The following is a 20188-nucleotide window of genomic DNA, read 5'->3' on the forward strand; positions in this document are numbered from 1 at the left end:
CAGAAGCTTAATAACCATGGAGATCAATTTGTAAAAACACTTTCACAAATTTGGTCCATAAAAACTAAGTCACTAATATAAACGAACGTACTCGTATCTTTAAAGGGAAGGAAAAAGAAAATTCATTATGTTATAAAGTTATAACATAACATAATAAAAATAAATAATATAAATAAAGTCATAACAACATAATGTCTTTATAAAGTTATAAAGAAGGCTCATAAGACATTACATCTATAGCCCCATCTCAGCACCTGAACTGCTTGAAAAATCTACGTCCTTTTTGTGCTCACTGATTTCTCCTCGGTTTCATTCTTTTTATTTTGCTTCACTCTCCCAGACCATTTTTGGAAACTTCCAGCCTAAAGCATCAGGCACTCTCTGCAGGCAAGCAGACTTGATCGTGTCTTGATGGCATGCAGTCTAATTAGCAAATCAGGTAAGAGTGGGCAAGACAGCAGGGGTAAAACCAATTAAAAGCAACCAGTACTTGATTAATTTTCTTTGCAAAAGAAAAAAAAATCTTAATTTTTTTTCTTTTTCACAGACTCCACTTAATCAGAAGTCTTGTGCCCTTAACTATTAATTAATTAAAGTTATGTTTTCAAACAGCTCTCAAAGTAACCTGCTTAATTTCATCCTGGGTGGAAGAAAACTCCCAAGCAATATTGCACCTCCTTGACTTTCAGCTATGCCACTGCTGTAAAATCAGGAGCTTTGGAGTCTGATGATATCACAGGCAAACTGTAAGATTTTTTGTTGCTAGCACTATTTACATATTATGCACTAAGACAAGCTGCCTTATTATGTTTTAGAAAGGAACATATTAGAAAGGAATTTAGAATTTAAATTGTTTTGTCCTTTTCCATTGTCCCTCCTTTAGGTCTTATCTTTAGGTAGTAGTTCTACATAGTCATTCTATAGGAATGTTCTATTTACAATCACCATAACCAACTATTCCAAACAGTTTTATCAGTGAAATCACTAAATACCAGTCTTGTTGAGTGTCATTTCTGTTCTGCTGTTTTCTCACCTTGCTTTTGTATTCAAAACAGGATTTCTCCAAAGCTGAACAGAAGGAAACTTAACTAGTATGAATACTCACGGAATCCTACGTTAAAACTTGTACACGCATAGATTTGCCCTAGAAATCTATATGCATTCATCCAAACAAGCAAGAATGAGGGTACCCTTTGACTGCACTGCATCCAGCAAGGTAAACCACAGCCATCTTCCACTGGCTTACGTGCTTGTGTGCCCTTGGAACAAGAAAGCTGATGCTTCTCACTGAAAGGGACCAGGCATCTGGAACTGGATGCATGATGCCTGCCCCCTGAACCCTTCACCGTCCTCTACTTTCACCCTGAGGGAATAGATACAGAAAGGCCCCTCTGTACTGCAGTGCTATGTTTTATGCATGTTCCATGTCAGAAAGCTAAGGGTACATTAGGCCAACAGAGTTCTACAGAAAATCTGAAAATATTATTGAAAAAATAGACTTTCTGGCCCAGCCAGCAGAATCAACTCTCTATTTCCCTTTTTCTCCCAGACCCAAGCTTCTAAAAAGTGAAAGTACTGTTTTACTGTATTTCTTATTTCCCCAGAGAGTAAAATGTTCAGAGAGAATAGCAAATAAAAATTATGCCTGTATATGAGAACTATGAGAAAAAAGCAATAATAATAATAAAAGGGTTTCTTGTATACATTCATTCAACTCCATTAGAACACAGGACATTTGGTTGTTACAGAGTCACATTCTGCTCCGCATAACAAAAGTATAAAGTTAGAATAACCCTGTTTGCACCAGACCAAAAACAACAATAATGCCCTTTAAAATTAATTTCAAGCTTCTTATGAAAACAAATCATATTTAAGGAGCATGTAAAGCATTACTTACTATCATCTTAACAAAAATGTGTTGAAAATCAGGTGTGCATTTGAAGAAAGATAATAGGCTCATTTTTGGAATGCCCTATGCAGGCATAACTTCAGGCAGTTCATTATGGAATATAATTTTCAGTTACTGTGAATAATTTTTTACCTTCTGCTGCTGCTACAACATAGAATTACTTGTAATGACAGTAGCAACTGATATTTTCCAGTCAATTTTCTCTGATTTAATACACGTAAATTTGATATTGTTTCTCTATGAAAGAAAAAAATACGTAAGAAGTTTGGGATGTACTAGAGCAATAGTGTGAACAGAAAGAGTAACAGAAAAAATCTGGTGGTGAAGCTATCATATTCCTAATTTACATAAATAAAAGTATTATGTGCCCATATAGCATTTCTTCTGCCAGGCAAGCCACAATAATATATATAAAAAATAACCACCAACAACAAAAACCCATGGGAGAGAATGCCTTCTCTGCTAAACTGAAAATAACGTTACCAGAGAAATTTTTTAAGATGTTTGCACTGTATTATTATTACTTATTATATAGCCATCCCAGTGGCATGTAAACGTTGCATCTGATGATACAACTCCATTATAGTCCTTGCCATAGAGACTAAATAATAAAAAAATCTACATTACAAAAATGCTATGATTAACCCTGTTTCATAGAACTAAGGTCCAAAGGATCGTATGGCCAAAATTCTAAGAATTCTCCATTCAAAAAGTAGTTCACCTTCTCAGGAGCCCTAAATTTTCAATCAGAAACATGTCTACACAGCAGTACTTAACCATACTCTGAATGCACGATGCTGTCAATGGAGATATGGAACAGAATTTCAGCAAGCATTGGCAAACACCATCTGTATACCATAGGGCTTTTGACATGATTGCTGACACACACTAGGATTCTTGTCCTCACATCCATACAGCTAAAAATATGTTGATAAAGACACTGCTAAACTGTAGAGAAACAAACGGCTCATCTATACTGCTGCAGTAAAGACTTACACTACATATGCAATAGTTCTAATTTGGTAAAGTTTAAGAAGTTTCAGACAGAGTCACCTTTGCTTTGTTTTCCCAAGTTCATAAGTTGTTTGATAGCAACATACACAACCTTACTAACATTTTTATGGAAAAGCCAATGAGGAAGTGAGAAAAACTTCTAAGATCCATTTTAACAAGCTACTTCTATCTGGGAAGCATGCAGGCAAAGACCTTTAGGTATGCATATACCTAAAGAAAGACAGAAGGTAGTACGCACCATTTTCTTCATAGCCCAGGAGAAAATAGAGGGAAATATTCTCTCTACAATTATATTTGTATTCTGGATTCTAGATGAGAAAGTACTGAGTACACTTACGCAACAGCAAATCTGCTGCTAACCCCAAAGATTGGAAGCAGACATATCGAAAAAGTTCTCTCTCCATTAGCTTTCCCATTCATTCTTGCAGATGCTAAAAGGCCCTGGGAATTTGGATTATTATTTAACTTTGTATAGTATGTGTAGCAGCTTGCAATCTGCACCAGCAGCAGAACAAACAATGTTGTGTTGGCACCACATTATCTAAATAAAAAGTAAAACATTCATTATTCATGAGTAAACCAGCACCGAAGGATGAAGACTCTATTAAATCAGTATTGAAAGTAACTTTGGTTTTTTTTGAGCTTGAACATCTGTTGTGTGATTGTATTTTAATTGGGTCTGCATAAAATCTGGCGGTTCTGATTTCCGAGGGCATGTGCCCTTTTTTTTTTGTCTGGTTTTGATTCAGGCAAGTTCTCACACAATTTAGGATCTGTTGCAAGCTTCTTTAACAATAGAGTTGACAGAGGATTGTATTTTCAGGATATCAGCAGGTGTCTTCTGTAATTTACATCATACAATACTCATTACAGTTAATGAGATTTATAGATACATATTAGTTTTGTTTCAATAGTAAGAGCACACCATCCTAGCACCTTCATAACTGTAACAAACTTCCTCAATCTCTGAGGGCTGCCTTCTAACTATAAGGATAAATTTCAGACCAGGGATAGTAGATGGCAATCAAGCTACACTTTCTGGGTTTTTGTAGGAAATGCCTATGTGATAACATCAAGGCTCCATGAAACAAGTTTCACTTTACTGAGAATCTGAGGAGCAGAAGATGACGACAGGAAAAGACAGTATTAGAGGTGGGATAACTTCAACAAGAAAAGCAACACCAGATCATAGCAAGCACCATGTTACCCAGCTCCACATATGTATGTTTTCATGAGAGCAAGCAGGAAGCTCTGTACACATATGAGATTCACAAGGATGTGAATATAAAAACATTTACTAAACAGAACATCTGTTTTTCCATTTGTTCAGTTACAGCATTTCTCTTTTACTCTATCTCATCTGAGCATCCCTGAAGTGAAGAATGTTCTGAATGTAACCCAGTTGGTTTCTCTCAAAGTCAGTCATAGAGACACATTTGAAAGTAGCATATGAATACTTCCATTCAAGCAAACAGACTATTTCCTACATTATTTTAGGCAAACAAACAGTACTCCTGAAAGTGAACACAGAGCCCATCTCTGGCTTCAGGTCTTCCCGCTTGTTTAGAGACATACAAAAAAGTTAACCATTGAGGGCCACATGATAGAGTAGTGACTCCTCGGGAGTCACCATGTAGGTACACCAGCAAACAAATTAGTTTAATTCAATTGCAGAGCTTGTATTCATTTTTGTCTAATCAAAACTCTGACAGAAATAGTCTAAATAAAGAAACAGCTTTAATTCATTTATTTGTTGGATTCTAGAATAATATCAGCAAGATACTAGAAAGTAAAGTATACTTTCTTCCCTTGCTTTCCAAAATAGTTCACAAAAGAACACATTCAAATAGTAATTGCTTGTACAAAATGCAATAAAATTGAGCAACAATTTGTGCTCTTTGACACTTCTCTTATGAAGATACCATTATTTAATTAAAGCCAAAGAGCAATCTTGATAGATTTTTTCTTCTTTCCACAATGTACAAGTCATCCCCTACAACAAAGCAACAAACCAATTACCTCTTAGAGAAAAGCAAACCACCTTCATGGAAAAACACGAATAGGATATGCCCGATAAAAAGATCTTTTAAGACAAATTATACCTAATCACACTATGAAGATCTAGTTATCTTCTCCCCTTTTCTCTTTTCTTCTCTTTGAATTTAAGCCTTAGAAATCTAGTTTATCAAGTAAATATTATATAGGTAGTCCTCTGCTACCTGCGTTGTGCGCTGACTGAACACTCTGTGAGGTTTATCTTCAAAATGCTCCATGTAGCTTATCATACGTTATTCTTATGACTGTGTTTTATGAAGAGGATAAGGAAGCCTCTTCCAGATAGTCACAGTAAGTCACTATACAGAAACTAAAGACCCAATTAGTTCAATCCACATTTCAACAGCATACAGTGTGGTCTGAACTACAAATTGTACACAGCAGCATGGGTAAGAACTTCCTGCTGTAGCCTCATCAGCACACAAATTTTGACATTATTATCAAACATAGATTTCCTTGAGCACATGTGATTTTGCTGAACTGAAAACTTAGTTTAGTTTAGCAGTCAACTTTTTTCTTCATTTCCACTTTCCTGCTTGTGTTGTAAATTAGAATGCACATGGACACAATGCAAAAGTAGGTCAACATTTTTGTGACTTTTTTTATTCTAATGAAGCTTTCCCAGTGATTTTTGTGTGTGTGTGTGTACACTCTTTAATGAATGAGGACAACATTGGCATCTGTATAAAACCTTAGAAAAAAAATATAATAGAGTAAGAACATATGATGAGTAAAATTACTATAAAGTAAATTTTCATCAGGATCTGCAGATAGTGAACTCAGCCTCACATTTTTCTAAACTTTCCAATTCAGAGTATCTACCCAGCTGAGAGATATTCTCTTCAAAAACAGTACACAAAACAGTGATAGGGCACTGTGAGAACACCGCTTCTTTAGTGATTAGTTCCAACTTAATACCTTATCCTTGAAGGCAAAGTGAAGGTGGGCTGTTTTACTCTGCATCTGCTGAAACCTTCCTGCCCTCAACTACAACCTAGAATACAACTTTGATAATTGAAACCTCATGGGATGTAAAAGGAGCTAAGTTGGAAAATATCTTGTTTGATCACACGGCCAAAAGATACCCAGGAGACATAATGATTAGCCAACACTACAGTCTGCTGGAATTTGATAATGAAAATGGTCCTGTTAGACAGTGATAAACAGCAATTTAAATGAAAGGCATTCATTTTACAGAAATTTGTTTATACTCATGAAGAGGGATCGTCAATAGCTTTGAGTCTTTTAAGTTTTTACTTTAATAATTGGTGTCCTTAGGAACCATATTTCTGCCTGTATTTTTACTTCCAGCGGTAACAGACAGACAGTAACTCCTTCAGAGTGCACTTCTGTGCAAGAAGAAAAAGTCAAACATCTCTCAGAAATTGGAAAAATTATTTTCCCTTTTGACTTTCCATAATTCATAATTACTATCTTATATCAGTGGTAGGCTTGTACAGTTTAAACAAATAGAACTGAGGTCAGGTTTCAGCGCTGTATCTTTCAAATGCTCTAGTTGGAAATTTATATATCATTACTCATCCATTATTAGAAGGATTTAAGTTAAAAGCAACTACCTTATCTAGATAAGTAACAGCTATCGCAAAATTAGCAAGCACTGTGCTTCAGCTGTTCTACCAGAAAGCCAGCCAGCTACCAAGGCAGAACCAATTGGTGATGCTGACACTATTGACCTAAGAAGATGGGAACAGAACCAGCAGCCAAAATCTCTGTGCTACACTATCACTAACACTGCAGGATGCAAAAAGTCCCAGTTCATCCTACTAGACTGCAGTCTTATTTGTTTATATTGTGCAGTCAAAGAGGTAATGAACCATTTCTATTGCAAGCACGCACAGCAGTTTGTGCAGTCAGATCATTGAGGAGGTTTCTACATATCCGGGCAAAACTGTAAATGGCGTAAAGACATCACTCCCTGCTATAAATGAAATCAGAGCATCTCTCACTTTGTGACCTTTCACAGACAGATTTTCCGTAACTGCTTAACAATAATGATCTTTAAGGTCTTTTCCAACCTGAGCAATTCTATGATTCAATAGCTACTTTCTTTGCAACCAGGAGACCTCAAGGAATACGGTCATTTATTACACTCTTGACTGTATGTTCAGTTCAGTGATCATGCTTTCCTGTCACAGAGTCACTGCAGAGTCAGACAGAAAGAAGGAACTATGTATGACTTAAAACTCTCTCACTCGGTACACAGCCAAACTTAGTTTCACCTGCATCACACTGTGTGCTAGGAAAAGGTTCTGTACCAGAGGGTGGTGGGCATGGCACAGGCTCCGAATGGCTGGAGTTGAAGGAGCGTTTGGACACCACTCTCATAAATAGGGTTTGGGTGGTCCTGGGTGGAGCCAAGGGTTGGAATCGGGGATCTTTGTGGGTCCCATGCAACTCAGGTACGCAGGATTCTATGAACAATTCTTGCAAGTACAGCTATAGCTTTTAAAGCCTAACTTCCTCTGAATCTGCTGTCCTGGTGATTTTAGATCTGTACATGGCCCTCTCGTACCAAAGTAGGAGAAAAATAAAAAACTATTTACAACCTGAAAAAAAAATAAAGTATTTGGAACAGTTTTCATCTACGTGCTTGAATTAGAAAAACAAGAGGAGAGAAGCAGAGGGGAGAAAAAAAGAGAACAGAAGAAAAACAAATCAAATGAATAAATTACTAGAACTTCACTTCAGTCTGGTAGTTTTCAGATTCAAAGGAGTTGTATTTTACTTATATACTAGAAAAAAAAATACTTAGAAAGCATTAAATCAATATGATGGTATAGCATATGTAGAATAGCCAGGGAAACATTGCAACCACATTTTGCCATACAAGTTCCTGTACAACCTGCATTCTAGCTAAAGATGGAAACAGAAGTGGAGTTTAAGTTACAATGCATCTGGTTGGCTGTTACACAGGAAACAAAACTTGCATCTGCCTAATTAAGAAATAAGAACTGCACAGATTTGTAGTGATTTGGAGTGCAGATGGTGATTTATATGTGCGTGGGGATCAGAGCATGATTTTCATGTCATGCATAGTTATGTTAACTGCAGCTTATGTTAATTGCCCACAACTGCAGAGGCATATTCGCATTTTTAATTGTGCACAATATTGAAAATCTGGATCCATAACTGCCTATCATATTTAAGAGAAATGGAAAATCGCTTTTACCATGTTGGCATTTCAAAACACATGCTGCAGCTTAGATAGGAAAAACATCGTGAGTGAATGAATAAGTAATTACGTGCCACTTTTGGCCAGAGAGAATGCTTGCTATTTAATTGCTCTTTCATTTTGTTTATACCCAACTTTAGAAACTGAATATGGTGACAGTTTGATTTTACTGATTTTTACAGTGTAACTGCCCATTACTCTTAGCAAATCACATTTTTATTGGATACTTAAGTAGGAGACCAAAATCAACAATCAAATATGAAAATTGGGCTTGTATGTTTAGTCTAAAAACATCCCATTTTCCTCTGATCTCAAGGAACACATTATATCTGAGTCAGAAAATCTCCAAATCTCCTGTTACTAAATACACAATAACTGATCAGAATTTGTTACAAACACAGGTAAACTGCAGAGAGAGTATGGATTTTAAAAAAATGGACATATATTGACGGTATTTAACAATTAATTAGATCTTGAACTTGAACACTACTTTTTCTACACTGTGAACACACACGCTTCTCATAATCCGATAACATGAGGAAATGGATTAAATTAAAATGCCTTTAAAAACAAGAGAAGAACTAAGACTACCATAGTAGGAAAAACTTTTACAATGCCATTTGAGGATATGGACAGTAATAGAGAATTACTGGCAAAAGTGAATTAGAAAATATGCACAAGACGAGATTATAAATCTCCAGTCCCTAGTTTTCAGAAATTTTATAGTTCATCAACCAGAAGTCATCATTCACATCCACATTCCTGAGAACATTTACAGGAGAGTGATGAGTCTGAGTTTTGTTACTCCTCAATAATATAGATCCAGGAAATAGAATCATCTATAATTTTTAAGGCTCATATCAAAAAGAGAGTAAAACATCTAATACTTCACTTGGACACAGAATAAACTAGATGAGGCAGTGAAAATGTATCCATATTAAATAAAAAACAGAGGAAGAAATAAAAACAGAAAAGACAAGGCTTCTGATAAACACATAACTAGATAAGCATAAATAACAGTTTGGTTCCTTTGCCCTGCTCTAGGGATCTTTTCTATACCGGAGCCAGAAAGTAGATAGGAATTCTGAATCTAGAATCAAGAATCTAGAATATCAATTATCAAAATAAAAGCACAGACATAATAGCCTAATTCTCAAAATCTGAAGGCAGATGGAAGTTTTTTTCCCTCTCCTCATCCAATATATCCCAGCAAGACAAGTATGAAGTTATAGAAACAGAAACAAGGAGGGAGACTACAAATCACGGATTCATAGATGTTGGAAGGGACTTCTGGAGATCAGCTGGTCCAACTCCTCTACTAAATCAGGTTCCCTACAGCAGGTCACAGAGGAAAACATCCAGGTGGGTTTTAAATATCTCCAGAGAAGCAGACCACAGCCTCTCTGGGCAGCCTGTTGCAGTGCTGTCACTCTCACAGTAAAGATCTTTCTTGTGTTTGTATGGAACTTCCTCTGACCATGTCAGTTCTTGCCTACTGCCCCTTGTTCTATCGCTGCACACCACTGAAAAGAGTCCAGCCCCATTCACCTGACTCCTGCCATAGCATCAGTTCCTTGATTTTCTCAAATGCAGAGTACTACGCACATATCTCCTGGCTGTGCATGGATCTTTATTTCATGTACTAGCAGAGATAGGGATATATGAGAGCTTTGTAGCTTCTACTTAAAATTGAATTACGCACCAGACAGAATATCTTGATGATGAAAGAATGGTGGCAGGATAAGAGTGCAAGGAGATGTGGAGAAGATTCAAATCCTTTGGCATCACTTTGTTATAAAAGTGTGTGCCCTTCTGCCTTTTTTTTTTTTTTTTTTAAGGCAGGAACATGAGGCACTCTCTCAGGAACTCTGTCTGAGGCACCATGAAAGAGAATGACACTTTATAGTATAGAAGGTTAATATCAACCTGTCTAAAAATGAAACGTGGCAGGTGTAATCAGTCAGCATTCAGACACAGTTATGCAGCAGCTCGGATAGAATTTTCTCCAGCAGCCCACGCACACCCAGCACACTGCACATGATGAATACAAAAATCAGTACAGCTGAAGCTCAAATGTTTGTCCCATCTTATGCCACCATGTGGCAGAGCACAGCTGCATACAGCATTATCCAGTTGAACGTGTATTAAATCACCAGTGCTCCTAATTAAATTATCAAATTCAGTGACACACAATGAAATCCTACTCCTTGACCTATAGCAGTCTCTCCTTCATACAGGCTTTGACTTCCTGACTGCAAAATAAATGTACATGCTTAAGGAATGTGAAATATACAAACAGGAGTCCTACTGCCCATGTTTAAGAATTACAATGTGATAAACACACTTTACTTTCAAAATAGGACTGCCTATATCTGCAATTTCCCCACTGAGTATTCCATTACAACTGCAATTTCAGCCTGTGGGTGAACCTGAAAATCCCTAAGCCTGCAACGTGAAGAACCACCTTTAACTCTCAACTCACAAGTCTGTCAGATTTTTTATCAAGTTGAATACAATTGGTAGAATATGGTTCTGCCTTAATATTTTTTCCTGTTTTAAAAGAGAGTAAACAATGTTTTATATCCTCAACTATATCTGAAACAGTTTAATTTGAAGTGACCCATGAATTTCCTTTGTGATGTATTATACTCACAGTCCAAAAAAGGGGCTAGAGATCAGAGTTCCTTCACAGCCCTTCCCTGGAGAAAACTGGGGTATGATCAGGATACGATGCCTGCAAGTGACGGTACCAGTCCCAAAATACAGCCGAGAGTAAGCTAGGTCTTCCAGCATAAATATGCCTGAAACTATAGTATGTTTGTCCCAAGGTGATGTCTAGGCACAGTATTTATTATCAAGCAATATCCACATTTTCAGTGCAAAGCCATGACTTGATTTTGAGTAGCATGATTTGTAAAACTTTCTTGAAAACTGGGTTAGCCTGTTCTGCCCCTCTTTTCCTAGATTTTAGCTATCTTTCTTCTCAATATCTTTCTAATCTGTTTTTTCCTCACCTTCACCTGAAAGGCGACTGCTTTAGAGGGATGAATGATGAGATCTCTGTAATGTTTCTAAACAACTCTGGATGAAAGATACTGCAGGAATGCAAGTCATTACTGGTACTGTATTTCTCTGTACTATAGCCAGAATATATTCTTTGTTCTGATTTTTATTTTTATTTTATTTTATTTTCGTGAGGAGGCTTGGTTGAGTATTAACTCACCCTACCTGCAGAACTATTTCTGTATTTTAATAAAGTGATGGATAAGTGTCAGCACGTGAACCAAGATATTCACTTTAAGCTACTACTGTTCAATCTGAAGCAATATCCACTACAGTCACCAGTACCACAAAGACCCTATTCCTTTCCAGAGGGATTTAATAGCCACTTCTTGTTCCTGTCTTCCACATCTACAAATCATTCTTATGAGACTTTTTCCATGAGAAATGAGCTATCTGTTCCATTTCTGTCATTTAGGTTCTATTAAGAGATTTTAATCATCTCCAATTAATGGTTTGCTTGGTACCATAAAAACTTGGAAATCTGATAATAGAGGCTTAGAATGAAGGAAAAAAAGTCTGTAAGAGAACTGTTTTGGTTTTTTTTGGCTAAACATTTTCTCACTACCACCTTCCAACAGACAGCAGCTCAGCACTGCTGATGGAAAATTTCTGACCTACTCAGCTGGCTCTGCAATAAGTGTTTACTTCTTATGCCTACATATAGTCCCAAGACTCGCTGTAGACAATGGCAAATTATCAAGTGTCCCTAGAGATATTCCCCTTTGAAGGCTGAGAAGCAGAATCTCAGTGAGTCTTTAAAGTGAAGCAGGCACATTTACCAGCTGCAGAAGAACTCAGTTGGCAAGGATACACCAGATGGAAAGAGGTAGAGGCAGCAGTACATATATTCTCTTACGATAAACAAGAATAGTTTCTTCTTACATGGCATTAGACACTAATTTTAATGAATCTGGACACCATCTTTTTTTCCTTTTTTCTTACTTAAGCAGTTTATTTAGGTTTTGTTGACATGTCATGAATTTTCAAATGAGAACTTAAAATCTCATCACAAACAAGTGCTTTGGGGCTTTATTTCATCCTTTTCTATTGTGTCAAAAACAAAACGAAAATCAGGAAGAAAAATGCTTTTCTCAAAATCGCTGTTTCTCACTCTGGCCTCCTTACAGGTTTTCCCTCACCTTCTAAATCATTTGGTCACTGCTGGCAAGAGGGTGCTGCAGTAGACAAATGACTGGTTTGATGCAATATGGCAGTTCCTGTGCTCCCAAGTGATACAGTTAAGAAAGGACCAGGAGTTCTTACACTCACTAGGAGGATTTTACTCCTATATAAAATGAATTTTTATCCTACTGCCAACTACTCAGTGCTAAAATATACATCCTCTCCTCAACCTGCGTAGAAACTTGGCATATTTCTGAACATAGTGATAATTTATTTAATATCTCAAAGACCCAATGGATGATTTAAAACAGAGCAGTGTGCCACTCCTTAAATTAACAAGTATTTCAGTTTGAGAAGGGGGACGAACAGACAAATAAAATGGAATTAAAATGTACATCTCTGCTATATCAATGACTACATTTCAGGCTATTGTCAATATGCTGCAGATGAAACGAGAAAAACAGAGTAATTCTGTCTAGCTCTCAGAGAAAATGCATTATCTCCTCCATTCCCCAGCCTCACTTCAGATTCGTTGTAGGAAGCTCCCCTTTCACTATAGCTGCATGCAGGCGATTATACCCAACAGTGCTGCTGCAACATTTTAGCTACTGCTACTGCAATGCTATCCTGTCTCCTGCTGTAATAACAGCACACAAATCACTATCTTGTGTCTCTGCACAATCACTCTGTTCTAGATTGCCAAAGGCTCAGCTTCTGTCATGCACAGCAGTGCTTCATCCACCTCTAAAAGTACGTCCTTGCTTTAAACTTCAAGAAAAGAGTTTAGAGGGCAATGGATAAACCAGGAGAATGCACAGGAAGACTGGGGAGCAACTGAGCTCTAGATGCAAGGTAGCTTAGCTTGAAAAGCAAAGGAGCGACACATGATATTCTGCTATGCTGCTGTTGTCTGTAATCACCATTTATTGCTATGCAATATTTTACAACAGTAAAATGTTGATTTTACACCAGCGTTCAATGCAATTAGGCCAAAATGCCCTTGATGTAGGAAGTTCAGTGTGGTAGAGAACAGTGTAGTCCTCCATGTTCACTGTGCATGGTCTAAAACAATAAAGAATTTAGAAAAACAAAAAAATCCTGTAAGTGTCTTGTCTGGAAGGTTTCATTTTAATAGCTAGAATTCCAGCAAATACTCAACTAGGAATGTTTTATCAGGGCTTTGTTTTTAATATGTTCCAGGAAGGAAATCAAATTAAGGTTTTAATTTCCTTCTTGAAGAATAATAATGCAAATGATAAGTTGTCTGTGTTTTAGCCAATGCAACTATTTCAAAAGACGTATTTGTAGAACAGATAAAACACTGCAATCAGATCCAGTTGCCTCTGACATAAGCAATGAAAACACCGCAACTACTTCTTTCAGGAGAGTCTGCGAATCCCATACTCCCTTAAAAAAAGTTCAAAGTTATGCAGTTCTTAATCATAGCCTTTCCACTAAGTTTTGTTTAGTAATAATCATTCCTTCACTTCTTCCTCAAATTAAAAGCTCCTCACAGCAGGCCCGAGTTGTATGTTTGTACAACTTCCTTGTACAGACATCCTCCTCTCATGATTTTGGGAGCAACAATCATGGAAAGCATCTAACTTCAACTAAATCGAAAATTCAGAATCAAGAATTCCCTTTGACACTAGCAACAGAAAGTATAATTACTCAATTTTGAGAATGAACGGAAGAAACTTCAATATATTGTTATATATTAACATACAATGGATTGAAATAAAACAAGTGGGGTCTACTTTTAGAGATCTTCCAATTTCCTATGAACGTGCAGATACTTGTCATGTCTCGCCTTTCCACTGGTCCTCTACAATATCTAAATACCAAGACGTTTGTATCAGTCAAAATTATGTATCTTTTGTACTAATTTGTTGTTTCACTTGGATAACTGAAATAAAGACAACTATAAAAAATATATAGAATTGCGAAGAAGTTACTTTTGTATTAGCTTTGTTTTACCATACAGAAAGCGATAGAAATTTATTAAGCTTTGCAAGAGACTCCTAAAAAATATTTATATACATAAAACACACACTTACTGAAGAGTATATTGATTTTGATACATGAATATAACTACACAGTGTATACCATAGGCAATAACTTTCTCCTGCTTCAATTGCAGCATCATGTTTTACTTTCAACTCTCAATCATTGATCAAACAAGTGAAGATATATATTGATCCTTTTGAAGAATAGGAGTAGCAACTATAGTAATATTCTTCAGGCTTTGGACAAAAGTAGTCAAGAAATACGGCTTTGAAAAATATTCACTTTGCATGCCTCAAAGTCTCAGTTACCCTGAAGCACAAGTTATACACATTTTTAGTATGTGATTTAGTATCCATCAACAAATTAAATATTTTAAATAAACGTTTTTCTTACTCTTCTAATTCATATTTTTCCTACATTTAAACAAACATTGAATGGATCTCTCTCTTTTAAGCATCTTTTATCACTTCATCAAAAGACCCTACTTCCCAAATCAGTTTCATCTTTTCAGCCTCCTTATATATTCTCCTCAGCTCAAAAAAACAAACTATCAGCCCTATTTTCATCTAGGCTCTCCTCTGTTCTAACCTGAAAATTCTCCTTATCTCATCCCCCCCTTAACACTCAGAACTGCCTGTATGTCTCTACCTCCCCAGCTTTCCTGGCACCTGGGCCTCTAGACTATAGGGTCTCAATGCATGTCCCCGATGAGCACTTAGGAATAACATAGGAAGCATGAGGAAAATGCACTTCTGAACCAAATTACCAAGGAAAACAGATGTCACACTGGCTCAGTATTTTGGGAAATTCTGGACTTAAAATCAGTCAATGTCAGGGTTAAAGTGCAATGGCATATTAGTGTAGCAGAAATAGAAATCAAAATCTCCAGAAATCAAAGAAATCCAGCTCTATGTTGGGAGCTACACAGAGCTTCACTACCTGCCCACAGAGAGGTCACAGGCTGGTATCTAACCAGCACTGGTTCACCTGTGACAAGCTAGATAATAAGAAAGTGAAGGACAGAAAAGAGGCAAGCAAAAACCAGGAAGAGTAAGTGAGTGTGCATTCTGGGTTTCAGTTATGATGGAGCTTAGCTGGGTTTTCCATGGAACCTTAGTCATACAAAATAACTAGATATATGCCTGTTTAAACAGCTGTTACCCTACGTTTGTGTCCCTTCAACAAAATGATTGAACTGGACAAAGCCATAAACTTGTTTAATTGCAACTGAACACTGATACCATAGGAAGAAAAAGAGAGTAAAGATGCTTTGCACATTTTACTTTCATTTTTGTTCTAGTGAGTTATTACACCAACTGTTTCTAAACCATCTTTCTTCTTCCCTACAGAACGATTCACTATATAGATACACACATACTTATATAATCACAGTAACTATCTTTAAAGAAATGATTATAAATCCTTGAAATGGAAAGCTTTCATCTTCATTTCACTGAACTAAAACTCTACAAAGGCAACTTGCTACATCTTTTAGTTTTCCTTAGGCAAACCCTTTTCATTTACAGAGCTTTTCTTTAGACTACAAAGCCATGAGGAAGAAAAAAACCTGTGACTTTTGTCCAGGTTTGCATCACTTTGAAAACCCTCAAGGATTTTCAGAAGGGCTGGGAAGGACGAAAATCAGCTAACAACACTAATAAAAACATTATTAAGGACATCTGAAATGACACTGTCAATAGCAAGGAAATCTCAGGATTGCATTTTCAAAATCTCATCATTTACGAATGCCAGTGATAGATTCCTGTAACTAAGCAGTACTACAGATAAGACCAACTTCCAGCTAGTTTGTGCACAAACTTTGCAACAATTGAAATTCGTGTTTATCTACATATATTTAATTGAGCAGACAGAAACTATTGTATAGCCATGAGTAAGTCTTTGTAATACTGACTTTACATTGATCTTTTTTACATAGGCAAGAATTCAAGCTGTGCTTTGCTGGTATAAGTCAAGTTACAGTGAAAGTCTCAGAGAATTCATCAATAGGTATAATTGATTCTTTTTTACAAGTGCATCTCTGAGGTGAAGATTGTCCATCTTACTTCAAACTAGTCATGAAAGAATATGTCAGAAATCATTCTTATTTCTGGGTTTTGTTTTGTTTTCCTCTCTTCCTCCAAGTAATTATAGAATTTATGGAACTCCTGGGACAATACTAGAATGTTATTGCTAAATTCAAAACATTTTTTATTTTCTACTCTGATGGTCTGAGGTTCTTGGTACCAAAAATGCACATTTTTGGTATCTTGTGTTTTACATTAACTTCATTTTTAGCTTCTCTTACAAATCTTGTATTTAAATCTTGTAAGCTTTCAACTTGCAAGAAAAGAGAAAAGATTACAAGATTGGTTTTGCTTTCCAATTCACACAACTCCATAAATACGCATTACAGTTAGTAAAATCCTTCTTCTTGTTCTGCATGTAGGGGAAGATGGGAGCATCATGGGGCAGGAGGGTTAGGAATACCAGGCAAGAGCTAAAGGGACACAATTTTTTTCAAGAATAGAAGGCACATGTCTGTGTGACCTATCATTTCCCCCTGCTGTCACCACTAGCTGACCTCTGTGCTTTCTTTTCATTGTGAATATGCCCCAGTCAGGTCAATGTTATGTTTTCTTCAGTATGTAGGTCTCCTGCTGAAAGATCAGGAACCAAAAGCAAGTCAAAACCAAGACAAAATTCAGATTCAAAAGCAGACAACTTAATTTTCACCTCCAGGCTTTGTTGCAGCTATGTGTAGACTACAGAATGTTAAAAGATGCTTCCAAGTTTCTATCATTCACTTCACTGTTAAAATTTATTGCTATTATTTATTAGTCCTAAGGTAAGGAAAAAAAAATCAACACTAAAAACAAAGTACATCCTCCTACTACTTTCTCCTTACTTTGCTATACAAATGCAAGGAGCTGGCAAAGTAGAATACTTTGTAGGCAGACAAAGGCTGCCTACAGAATTTTTTTCTGAGCTGCAGTCTGATCAGAGCAACTTCATGAAAACCTTTCTGTGTGTGATCAGTTAATGTTGAATGGATTCACTTTCATCAAATCACAGTTCACTGATGTTTCTGACACACAGCTCTCATGCACATCAGCATTCTTATACGAAATAAAAAGGAAACTATATGTTTTGATTCAACTTCAGTTCTCCTCACTACTTGAAATTCTGTTCTTGTGACAAAACGATTTTAATGAATAGGAAATGTAAAAATGTATCTGTAAAAATGATCAAAACTAAAATACTAAAACCATCTTAAGACTTAAGTGACTCATTACGTATTTTCACAAGCAGCGCCTACTAAAAGTGAACCACTTGTAGATAGAATATCTAGTTCACCGTACAAGCCTTGTGGTAAATTCTTAAAAATTAATTGAAAAAAAAAGGACTATGACTTTTCTTAAATGAAATGAGTATTACATTCATTTAAACCAAATAGGAAAAATTATTTCAAAAGACTTGCTCATTTCTTTGATGTATACTTCCAAGCAAAATGATTTTCCAAGTGATAGAAGTTCAGCTTTTAGATCCCAACTTATGAACCTGGTGAGTAATACTATGCCCTAGCATACCATTTTGCTTTGATAAAATAGCCCCTATAATGTGCCAGCAGGTTTGATGCAGATGGAATTTTTTATTTCTTGATTCCATACTACCCCGCTATAGCATGACTTCCATCATCTTTCTCTTTGTAGCAAACGTATGTAAGATAAAACAGAAATAGCCGCCAAACTGAGAAGTCCAGTTAAATTAATCCATCTATGGATTAATCTAACTATTGAGGCAGATATGGAACACACTCGCTACTGATTACACAGCATTTTCTGTATTCAACAATGAGACAGCAAATTAAGTTAATTCCATTATAATCACCTCAAACTGTAATCCCAAAGACTAAATGATGCATCATTTTTCACGTAACAGCCTGATACAGTGATAAAAAAACCTTTAGGGAAAAATAATTTAAATAGTTGGTATAGCAATCTAAGCATTTTGACAGAAGAATTCTCTCTCCCTCATTTCCAATTTCAAAGTGAGAACCTTAAAGAGAAAACTCCTTTGTGTTATGTAAGGTAGGACATTTTTTTTAGAGAGAGTCCTATGCATTTTCAAAACACCTGAAGAATATTGAAAATATAAACTGAGAAAAGAAGCAGCTTAAGAAACATTGTTACACTATAAGAAGTAGGATTTCCATTGGACTTGTACATCCTGAATCTTCCTACTGATAAGAAAATGCATAGACATAAGACATACCATGGCACAAATGTTTTTTTGATATTCTCATAGAAGAGGTAAACCTGTTTTAACTGTGGAGTCCTTAAGAAACATAAAAGGTAAGTAACAGCAAACCTGAACATACAACTGAAGTTAACAGTCAGTGACACAATAGTTCCAGTTTTGATTGAAGGCATTAATTCAAGTGCAAGACTAGACACACAGCAAGCAGCTTTGCTCAAAAAGCATTTTCACCTCTGCAGAGCGTGTGGGCAGGCCTATTCCGCATTATCTCTGCAGGGGTATACAAACAGCAAATGCTTCCTTCAGGTTTCAAATCTGAAGTGTCTACACTCACAGTTAAGGAAAACTTGCTCTTTTGTTTTATCAGCTGCTAATCTTAATTGCTAACCATCATGCCAGGAGCTTTATTTCCCTCATCACAAGTTCATTAAAAAGCACTTTTTTTTCTTTTACATTTATTATAAACCTTCTCAGCTGGTTTCTTAGGGATGAAGGAAAAACTTGAATCCTTTCACAACAGCAGGGAACTTCTGCTTAGAACAGTTTAGGCTCCCTATGCAATCCACTGCCTAAATCCATTTTTTTTCCCAACTCCACTCACCTCAGTGGTATTTTCCCTCTTTTCCTAGACAATGTGATAGAGTGAATTTTTGTTGGTTTTTTTTTTCCTTGTAAGCAGTCATGGTTTAACAAATTTAAATTATCTCAGCATTTTATATATTTTAAACAAGAAAAATACACAAATAAGTTTGGTTTGCAACCACACAGTCGTTTTTATGTGGTCCAGAAGTTTTTATGCCCTCACCTTTAAATACATTTGTTTGCAAACTAGCATTTGTGCTAAGACTTGGGCAAAGTACTCAAGCAAAAATATTTGGTTATCTTCTTTCTCATCACAACAGCAAAATAAGCCCTCACATTAAGGAGATGAACACCTGTACCTTGGGAAAAAGCCAGCTCACAAAGACAGAGCCTAAGGAGGAGCAGCTAGGCAGGGAGTGGGAGGGGAACTGAAAGCAACTCAGAACAGCAACAAATACATTAGGCTGAGGGGACACAAGTAGTCACCAGAACAAGTACATAAAGGCTGCAGCCAAATCAGCTGGGAAAGGGTAGATATGTAGTACAGATCTACTGTTTCCAGTCATTATATAACATTCCCAAGCTTTTCTTTGTGCCACAGAATGACAAGACCCTCATTGTGACAGTGACACATGAAAGCAGCAAGGCTGAACAAAACAGGAATGAGAAATAAGTTGTGAAAGACTGTGCACACAGACTGCAATAACAGTATGCCACTGTAATTTTTAATATCTACAACAACAAATACATCATCTAAAGAATTTTTGCCTTCACTTAGTCCCTTTGAGATCTGTGCAAAAGGGCATGAAATGCTATGATTTCTTAAGCATGCAATCACTAGAAAGCCTTCATTTTAAGGAAGAGATTTCTCATCTAAGATTTCTTAGATTTTCTCTCAGTTTGTGTAGCATTAAACTTCAGTATCTTTCACAAGTGTAAAACTCTTATGATTATTTCAGGTGTTCCTACAGTGAAGTTTATTAAGC

This window comes from Gallus gallus, chromosome 9, assembly GCF_016699485.2.
Source record: "Gallus gallus isolate bGalGal1 chromosome 9, bGalGal1.mat.broiler.GRCg7b, whole genome shotgun sequence".
Lineage (NCBI taxonomy): Eukaryota > Metazoa > Chordata > Aves > Galliformes > Phasianidae > Gallus > Gallus gallus.